A 10,876-nucleotide genomic window follows, 5' to 3' on the forward strand; every position below is an offset into this window, starting at 1 on the left:
AGCGAGATTTGGTCATGAAGTAGCCGGCCAGTGAGAGATTGATGATGCGTCCGAGCGGTGATGGGATTTCACCTCATTAGGGCTTTTTAGCGCTTGTTCGATTAGGATTATGATGAATTCTGATTAATTCTTACTCTCAACATCACAGCGTGGAAGGTGCTTGGCTCGAGGGCACAATGGCATGGATTTCCCAGCAACCTTCCTCTTCAGAGCTCACATCCTAACTAAACAGGTGGGTGGGGCAGGTTCTGCAAAGTTGTCAGAGAGGGTAGCCATCATTTAAGAGGATGTATATATCACAACGGGTGCTCCTATGTTCTCTGCTTAAGGAATCACTTGTATTCATGAACACGAATTTTGCATTGGTCCATTTCTTTCAGAAAGGCAAAGTCATATCACGACACATGCAGTGGGCCTACTTGGCAAGGACAATTCTGAGGTGGGAGTTGGCACATAATTGTAGAGTTCACATTTTGTAATGGGAGTTAAATGTCACCTGCTATGGGCTATTAGTCTGTCTGGGCATATCTGGGTACACACATTACTTAACAAGCTCCAGGGACGAGGGGAAGGGGTGGGTAGATAAGTCTCTGGCCGCAGCTCAAATCACTTTTCTCCTGGATAATGACGATGTTTGCATTGTTGTTAAAACTGGTGTAGAATAGCAGATGCAACATTATTGTAGCTCCACCTGGAAATGTGGATCATAAGACTGACCTATCTGTGCCTACTCAGAGAACATTCCTTACTGTTTTATCTTCAGAACAAACGCGGTCGGCTACAACATGATTATCTTGCTGCTATAATGCACCAGACAAAGTAAACATTTTTGGTTGGTCTGAAAGCTGTTCTGTTTGTTTCTCCACTGGTCCAAGAAATGTGAAAGTTTGGGTTAGTTTAAGATATCGGATTTTAACAAGCATTGGCAGGCGGTGGATGAAACCAGTGAGAGTTGGCCCTCTTGCTGGCGTAGGCAGACTCACCCCGCAAAATATGTTGCATCAGATGGAAAAGTACTGAGAAAAAAGTCTGAAATATTAGTGGCAGGTCTTGGACACATTTCTGTCTTAACATAAACTTTTAGACTGCTTCAATTTGACTAATTTTGCCACAGCAGTAAAATCGTGCCCACTTATGGAACCATTAACTTGTAAAACCTACAACAAATGTGTTATATTTTAATTTTGCATTGGCTATATGCCCAAATGGATGTCATGGATTATTCCCCTGCATATACATTATTCTCTAGTTAATAGTTTAGGCTACACATTTCCCTAATATTATTAAAACTTTCTATACGACTTTAATTTGCCTAGAGTGCTCCATGGGCTCAAATGCAATGTAAAAAAGCACAATAACAGGTGCCTTTGCGTTGACAAAATTGTCATTTAAACTAATAAAAAAAAGCAGACGCTGTAAACATTTGGAGGGTAGAAGGCATCGTTCAGATGAACAGCTCATTCGGGGTGTTCTACAAGGCACGGGAATTAAAGGAGCTAACTTAATGAAGGGTATATGTTTGACATATCTGCAGTTTCATTTTACGTGGCCCTCCGCCAAAACAGATTATGCAGCCCTACACATTACTTTCTAATCTGCGTTACAGAATTACCATACTAAAGATTGCCAGTGAATGTGGCGTCTATAACTGCAGGCTGTGCTTCCTCCAGTTGCCAAGCTCTGCAGACTGTAGGCTACTTTGGTTATCTCTGCACAGGAGAGAATGTCCGAGTCGGTTTGGATTGCCGGTTACGAGAAAGCCTTTCTCCAAGCCAACTCTTATAATGGCATAGGGATGTGTAATGTTTTGCTCTCTCTCACACAATCGTGTAGGCCTTCATCGATTGGAGTAAACTCTGGAAAAGGTCTTGCCTCGTCCCTTTTGAACTTGGGAAGAGATGGGCAAAAATACATGAAAATGTAGGCCTTTCTTATTACATTTATTTGAGAGGTATTTTGTATCTACAGTAAATAAATACTGGTGTCAGGAAATGTATCAAGATAAAATACTGTTTTTTTTTTTTTTTTTGTCCTCAATAGGCTATGGACTTATTATTATTATTAATATTATTATGATTTTGGGCAAATGGTAGAACATGAAAAATTAAGCAATAAACCAGGAGAGGCCGGGGCTTACAGTGATTTCAGGACGGGAACCGGGTGTCCCGCGGTGCAAACCACTGTTCTAACCAGCTACTGTTCTAACCAGCTACACCACCGAAAAGCTACAGCTAGCTCAACGCGGGTGCACGGTATTTATACTGGGGGAGCGAGTTTAATCAACAACTCGCTACCTACTCAGGACTCATGAAGACTCTGTTTCACTCGGTTACACTCACCCCCCCCCCTAACTCACTCCACATCCACAGGGCATCCAGGTCACGGCACCAGTGTAGCTATTTTACTGGCTCACTCACTTATTTAGCCAACTGTCACGTATCAATTGTTTATATTTTTTGTCTTTAACTATGGCGTTCAACATGTGTAGCCGACATTCTAAAAAATTATATATATATATATATATATATATATATATATAGCCTAGTTATTACAGTAAAGATAAAATATTGACATTGATAGACAGTCCCAGTTGAACTTGAAGATTAACTTGATTACATGAGTAGTGTGTGGGCTTAAAACAAGTGTGTGCATTCACTGCCTTGGTCAAGCCTCCAAAAACAAGCAAGCCTCCGAAAACACACGGAACAGGTCTTACACATGATTTACACATGATTTATCTCCCACATGAAATTATATATGGAGAGGATTATACATGTTATGCTTTCCCATGGTCTACATTCCCATTTGAAAATACATGCCATTGTTATTATTATTATCATTATTATTATTATTATTAACATTTGTGTCCCCGAATGCATTTGCTAAATTAATTTGAATCTTTGACTAGGTAGACATGCAGAGCTGAAGTGCTGTGAAAGAGCAGCTAGGCCTAAATGAAATAACTTGACTGGGCCTAGCTGCTCTTTCACACCACTTTTCATTCAAAGAAAAAGTAGGACGGAGCCCATACTGCATTGTGAGCTCAACTCCAGGATGGGCCTCGTTTCAGAAAGAGCATCAGAAATGGTTCTCCTTAGAGGAAAAGTTTTACGCTTTTTTTGCTGCATTCAGAAAAAGTTTTCCTTGGCTGTGAAAGTTCAGGAGACTTTTCAGAAGCTCTGCCCAAGGGCCTTTACAGTCTGCGCCGCACATTATGTCTGTACTGGCAAGTGCCATCGTCTCCTTGGAAACAGGGATCACAATCTAAACTAGAGCGCCATATGGCGGTTAACTATGAATACAGTCAAGCGTCTGATTGAGGTCCACCCACAGCAAGGCCGTCATTGTGAGACCAGTAGGCCCAGCTCAGTGTTTAGAGAGGAAAATGGCCTCCTTTGAGTAGAAGGCCTTAAATAACCCTGGGGGTGGCAGAGCAAGTGCTTCTGGCACTCTATGCAATACCAAGATGAAAATGACTAATAAGCGGATAAAGATAGTTTGAATGTGCCAAAATGGCTCTGCATATAAATTAGTCCTAAGTATATTTATTAAGCAGGTACTATTTTATAAGCCTTGGTCATCGGGCCAAGGACCTGCAGTTTTTAGTTTTAGTTTTATATCTGGCAGGATGAGGATGGAGCAGAAACTGGCATTGCCTTAACATTAGGAGGAGGCTATGATGGTAACCTTCTAGCCAATCAGTAAGTAGCCTGTAGACAGGAAATGGCAGCCGTGTGAAAAGCAACCTGTTTGTTTGGCTTGAAGTCAGATGTAACATCACACGTCTGTGACGTCATGCAGTAGAAACCGTTAGCCATCAGGGAAACCCTGCAGATTCCGGAAAGGTTTCAGCGAAAGTTGCCTCAGTTCAGAGTTTGCACGACATTGCTCCATTCTTTTCAGAAGTGGTGTGTAGATAATTGAACTGATTATTGGCATTGTTAATTACAACTGATGCTGAAATGTGTAGCTATCACAAGGTTCATAAAAACATGAGAGAGAGAGCGAGAGGTGTGAAAATATGATATTGACATTTGCATGAGGCAATGTTGCTTTAATGGAATCACACTAGCTTTGGGATTGCTCAGGGAATAGAGGCAGAGAGAGGTGCGCTCAACTCCTTTTCGAGACAGGAAATGGATGGTTTCCTTCTGTGATGAGGGAAGGTTTTTCATTCGTCACACTCGTGAGGATACTGCCATGACTACAAAGCGGAGGATTTTCAGACTGAACACGTATTTTTCAGTCTTATATGATGACACCTCGTTTGAATTTCTTTCTCTATTTTAACACAATGGATCTACCTACTTGGACACTAAGGAGGAGTCAAAATCTGTCGACCTCACAGTAGTCACATGCCAACTGTATTTTACAAAAACCTGAATCAGGTCTTTAACGCTCACATGATGTCACCTTTTGTTACTATCCAAATGTAATAGAAAAGAATTGTCAGCAAATGTGTCCCATCGCAGACCCCCCCCCCCCCCCCCCATCACTGGTCTGTCTCTGATCGGCCGTCAATATGGCTGACCCCCTTGGCTGCAGTGTATGTAACCTGTCATGTTCTACAGTATAGACTCTTGTTTGTGCAGTCTGATCAGTGATTTGCACTACATTGAGCGTGTGTGTGTGTGTGTGTGTGTGTGTGTGTGTGTGTGTGTGTGTGTGTGTGTGTGTGTGTGTGTGTGTGTGTGTGTGTGTGTGTGTGTGTGTGTGTGTGTGTGTGTGTGTGTGTGTGTGTGTGTGTGTGTGTGTGTGTGTGTGTGTGAGAGAGAGAGAGAGAGAGAGAAAGGGGGGGGGGTTCCATGCTTCTCCATAGGAAGCCAACTAATGATGGCGTGATGAGCGCTCATGCTGGGTAATAAGGCCCGAGTGCCTGGAGCCGAGTACCCTCATCCGTCTGAGGGGACCAATAAGGGGGAGGGAGGGTAACGTGTCGCCACAGGAACGACAGTGGGTCTTTAAAGGGCAGCGCTCTCCTCCACTGCCATATCCCACATGGACAAAGGGAAGGGCAATTTTGTGAGGCTGCTGTTCATTGACTATGGTTCAGCTTTCAACACCATAATCATCCCTCCTCCCCAATACTAGTCTCCAAACTCGGGGACCTGGAATTTAACACCTCCCTGCGCAGGTGGATCCTGGATATCAGACCTTAGGCGGTGACAGTGGGCAGCCACACCTCATCCTCACCACTGGCGCTCCCCAGGGCTGCGTCCTGTCACCACTGCTGTACGCCCTGCACACACACGGCCGCGTAGGCACCTATGATTCCCGCTCCATCGTCAAGTTCGCTGATGATACAGCTGTGGTGTGGCCTGATCTCCAACAACGATGAGAAGGCCTACCGGGAGCAACCTCCACCTGTACGTCAATAAGATGAAAGAGATGCTAGTGGATTATGGGAGGGAGCAGGAGAGGACCTCCAGCCCTCTAAGCATCGATGAGACCCCAGTGGAGGGGGGTGGGTAACTTGACCTGTATCGGTGTCCTGATCACCAAGGACCTGACACGGGCTGCAAATACCGACACCGTGGTGAGGAAGTCAAGGCAAAGACTACCGCCTCGGACATCTGAGGAAATTCCAAGCGTCCCCCGAGATACTCCAGAGTTTCTATGCCAGCACAATTGAGAGAGAATCCTGGCTGGGAGGATAACTGCCTGTATGAGCAGCACCATGCAGGGCCCAGAGGCTCTGCAGACGATCGTAGTGCGTCACAAGGGAGGCACTCCCACGCTGGCACGGTTTTACACATTTTGACATTGTTTTTTTTATTTATCGGTGTATTGTGAGGCTCTTTGTGACCCCTGTCTGTGAAAGGGGCTACACAAATAAAATGGACTTACTTGCATACACACACACCCCCAGGGCATCTAGCCTACACCAGATGGCGCAAGACCAAGGCCAGAAGAATCGTGATGGACCCCAGACACCCGGACTACAGACTATCTCTGCTGTGATTAGGGAGAAGGCAGCGCATCCACAAGGCCAACTCAGAGAGATTCAGATGGAGCTTCTACCTCCAGGCTGTCCGATTGTAATTGTGTTATTATATGTTTTGTATTGTTACGTAATGTCAAGTCACCTCACTTGACTTGATGCTAACCATTGTCCCTGTTGCTGTTGTTAACGAAGAGCAATTTGAACTCTTTCTGACAGTCATTTGCAGCGCTACTGGATCAAACACGTGTCACTTTCAGAGTTTCCTTCAGAAGACGAGAGAGGCATTAGCGTCTTTACCAGGTGTTAGAGCTGTGCCATGGCTTTAAAACCTGTGTTAAGAACGTGTTAAGATTCATAGTTGGAGGAGTTTTTCTTTTTCAATTCATACCTTGTCAGACATTTTTTTGGTTCAGTGTGTTTCTGCATGTGATCCATGTCAGCCTTGCGTTTTTTTTTTTTTGCCTGTGTCAGCCTTGGGCTTTTAGCCTGAGGATAGAACTCATCCTGTAAGCACCAGGGATGTAGCCTGCCATCGCCAGACCAATTCACAAATGATCCATGGAGAGAAAGTCCTTCTGTTTGATTATGCTGTGAGAGGAAGAGGTGTAACAGCAACATTCAGAATTGAAAAATGTGCAGAAATTGTGTTTCTCCGTATTTATACAGTAGCACACCAGAATCCTTGTAAACTCATATGTACCTACAGTATACTCCAACTTTGTGAGATTGACTTTAAGGAAGTTCAAGCTTACAACTCACTACGTAATTAGTGCGGAACGGAGTTCTCCATTCTTCATAAGCCACGTCTTAGATATTATAGTTCAAAATCGAAGGACCAATCCCATCTTGGCTGTTACATCGTTTTTTTTTTTTTTTTTTTTTTTTTTCGTTTTTTTTTTTTTTTTTTTAACAAATGTAACTAAGTGATCCTGCCTCATTTCTTATTGGGTCTACGCTGACAAGGTAATGCTGAGAGCGGCAAATAACGATAGGTGACCTCAGATGTACCTCATCAAAGATGCTAATTTCATTTGACACTTTCTCATGGAGTTTGGATTTTGTGGTGGTCACAGTTTCTCGGATACATTTGACATATTGGGTTATAAATTCACATTTTTGAACTGTAAAAGGAGGATAGTGAAGATGATTGCTCGCAGATTTTTTTCAATCTTTTTTCCAAATATATTAGGAAGAAAAAAAAGAAAGATTTGTGGCTCACTTCATTTCCCACCACTCTTACTCTACGGGATGATGATTTGAGACAGGGAGGGGGTGTCTTCTGAGAGGACATGTGAGGGAGGGTCTCTCTCTCCTCTTTGCCCCATAGTGGCTTCTGGGTAGCTTGGCAGCTTACCCCAAAACAGGTTCTCAAACAGACTGCTCATTTATGTGGATACCTCCTCAGGCAGTTTTCTCAGTATTTTTCCACTGTTCTGTAATACGTGGTGTTTTCTTTGAAACATACCCAGACAGAAGAGACCCCATAACACCGAAACGTACTGTATGTAGGTTTGAAATGGTCCTTTGGGGTGACCAGGTAGCTGTAGTAATCAACACTTTTTCATGTTTGGACTTGGGAACAAGCATAGGGCAACGGGGACACCCTGTGTGCAGCAGTGGTGTGTTACTTCTTGAAGGTGCTGGATTGTGGGAAGACTGGTGTCCAATGGCCGATCGGCAGGGGAGTAGTTCCAGTTGAGGGGAAAGTCGAGGATCTGAAAGAAAAAAAAAAAAGTAGCAGTCAGACGAGTCCCAGACAGTCAGATTGAATCATGTGTGACTACAATTCACTGCGCCGCCTTATTGGTTTGCCCGTGTCCAGGTTTCATAAAACCAAAGTGGATAAGGCCACAGCTTTAACGTGTTTTCGGGGTGAAACCGCATTGATATCTGTCTGATCAGCGATGGCCGCCCACCCATGAGACGCACGGCAGAGCCCAGGCCGCCCCCAGCCTCTGGGTTAGCGTGGGACTGTATTCTCCCCTTGTCCTCCGCGGCGCTCCTGTCATCCTCCCGCTGTTCTGGGCTCAGTCGTTCATTAAGGCGACTCCATTCATCATCTCCACGGCAACTCCCGGCTTTGCTGCAAGAGCAAAGGGGGGAATGAGAGAGAGAGAGATAAAAATAGAGTGCGGGAGTCTGAGATTTTTGATTATGAACTGTTTACCCTCCATCAGTTATTCATCCATGTTAAGAGACAATCACTCACACTCAGGAATCTCCAGCTCAATTTAGGAAAAGAAAGTGGGGATGAATGCGTGTTTTTCTGTCAACTCCCTGAACACCAGAAAGGGAATCATCAAGGAATTTATTTAACAGTACATGTGAGTCTCACTTCTCCTAATAGACAAGGGAGACAAGCTGTTGTGCATAAACCCTAAAATCCAATTGACATGTTTTTTGATATGAGAATTCAATTCTGTCACATCTGTCATCTTTAAAATCATGTTCCTTTCATCTTTCATTGGTATACTCATTTTCAGGATGATAAATAATGATTTACGCCTGTGACCTGACAATCTGATCTCACTAAGGTTAGTATAGAGAAGCATGTATTTCTATGCATGTTAAGTACACATTTACTCTAGGTTACAGTAGTAAACAGAAGTGTGTCTCTATGTACAAAAAGTATGTTTTTCTATACCACAAGGCCAGTGTACAGTATACTCTAAAGTTATGAGCACAATATTTATTTATGTGTTCTAGTGGTTGTAAAAGTGGTCACACATGGTAACTTTGAATAAATCTGCGCATCCGCTCAATACTGTTCCCTCCGTCTGAGAACTGTTTACCCAGAAGCCTACTATGCCCAGTGAGGTGTGGGACTAATCCTTTGTCTTTCTCTGTCTGTCTTTCTGACCAAATATTTGTCTTTTAGGATTCTGTCTTCTGACTTTTACCCCTGAGATAGATATGACATCTCTGTTTACCCCCCCCCTGTCTAATAGTCTCTCAACTCCACCTTGTCCTGCGGCCTTGGCACACAGAATAGGACTGATGTCCTTATACTGTTCTTCTTCCCAGGGTTTGCTATTGATCTGTTTGGAGAGTGGGCAGACTCGTGAGCTACTTGTCGGTTCAGACACTAAATCATCCTGCTGGGATTAATTAGTAGCCCAGAGACTGGCTTGGGGACCGTAGCCCAGGGGACTGACAGGTTGGCATGTACCGTTGAGACCATGGCTTTTATTGAATGATGGAATGAGACTGATGTGAACTTTTTGTCTGTCGAATCTGAAAAAAACATCACATATTTTGAACATTGTGGGTATAGGCCAGATTGAACATTTTAATTGGAATTCTTGGAAGCTGAAGACTTGCGGCTCACCCATTATAGGGCCATGGCCTTCAAACCCAGTTAGCAACGTGTGTTTTTCTGAAAGGTCTGTGAGGTTATTTTTAGACTAACATGAGATGAGGGAATGCTCTGCTTTCTTGAGGCTGACAGAAAGAAAATGATGCACTGCTGCTCTAGTCGTCATCACCAACTAGATGGATCATGTGATTAGATCGTTCGTCTTGGGTGATGGTGTTTTATTACAGCTCAGTATATCCACTCTCCCCTGATGTAATTCAGAGCCCACCTGAGTCACCCCTCCTGTCTGCAGAAAAATAGGAGTCCATGGTATTGCTTAGCCACGGGACCCAGACCACCATGTCCATCATTCTCAGCAAAATGTCAACTTCATTGGAATCGCATGTCACGGGTTACCTTAAAATAAAGCATAACATGAAAGCTGCCACCTTGGATTTTCAGGTAAAACTGACCTCTGATCCATAACGGACAATAGAAAATAAAAACATAAGTTGAGAAAATCTTACTCCTAAAATAAATGCTGGATGATTAACTGGTGTAACGGTGTTGAGTTCATCCCCATTTCCAGAACAATCTTCACTGTGCTCTGCACGATGCATATCAGAAAATGAATGTGCAAATGTCTCTTTGTACCAATCCTTCTAACTCGTACCATCTTCACCCAGTCATTTCTCAACTTGGCTGTCTCAAACGCATAGCTTTCAAGGGAAATTGTTTGGCTGCTCTCCAAGCCCCACGTTGGATTACTAGGCCTACTCCCCATTTCTTACAAGTATCCTATTATGAAAACAGACTTTGTCAGTGCTTGTGCATAAAGTGCATCCAGAAAGCACTTTTTCCACATTTTGCTATGTTACAGCCTTATTCCAAAATGGATTAAATTATTTTTTGCCCTCAAAATTCTACACTCTACAATGACAAAGTGAAAAAAAGGTTTTTAGACATTTTTGCAAATGTATATAAAAAGGAAAATAATATCGCATACTGTACATAAGTATTCACTCCCTTTGCTATGACGCTCAAAATTGAGCTCAGGTGCGTCCTGTTTCCACTCATCATCCTTGAGATGTTTCTACAACTTGATTGGAGTCCACCTTTGGTAAAGTCAATTGATTGGACATGATTTGGAAAAGCACACACCTGTCTAGGTTCAACAGTTGACAATGCATGTCAGAGCACAAACCAAGCCATGAAGTCAAAGTAATTGTCTGTAGACCTCTGAGACAGGATTGTATCGAGGCACAAATCTGGGGAAGGGTACAAAAAATGTCTGCAGCATGGAAGGTCCCAATGAGCACAGTGGTCTCCATCATTCATAAATGGAAGAAGTTTGGAACCACCAGGACTCTTCCTAGAGCTGGCCGCCTGGCCAAACTGAGAAATCGGAGGAGAAGGGCCTTAGTCAGGGAGGGGACCAAGAACCAGATGGCCACTCAGAGCTCCAGCGTTCCTCAGTGGAGATGGGAGAATTCTCCAGAAGGACAACCATCTCTGCAGCACTCCACCAATCAGGCCTTTATGGTAGAGTGGCCAGATGGAAGCCACTCCTCAGTAAAAGGCACACGGCAGCCCGCATGAAGTTGCCAAAATGCACCTAAAGGACTCTCAGACCATGA

The sequence above is a fragment of the Borostomias antarcticus genome, assembly GCF_949987555.1.
Source record: "Borostomias antarcticus genome assembly, chromosome: 20".
Lineage (NCBI taxonomy): Eukaryota > Metazoa > Chordata > Actinopteri > Stomiiformes > Stomiidae > Borostomias > Borostomias antarcticus.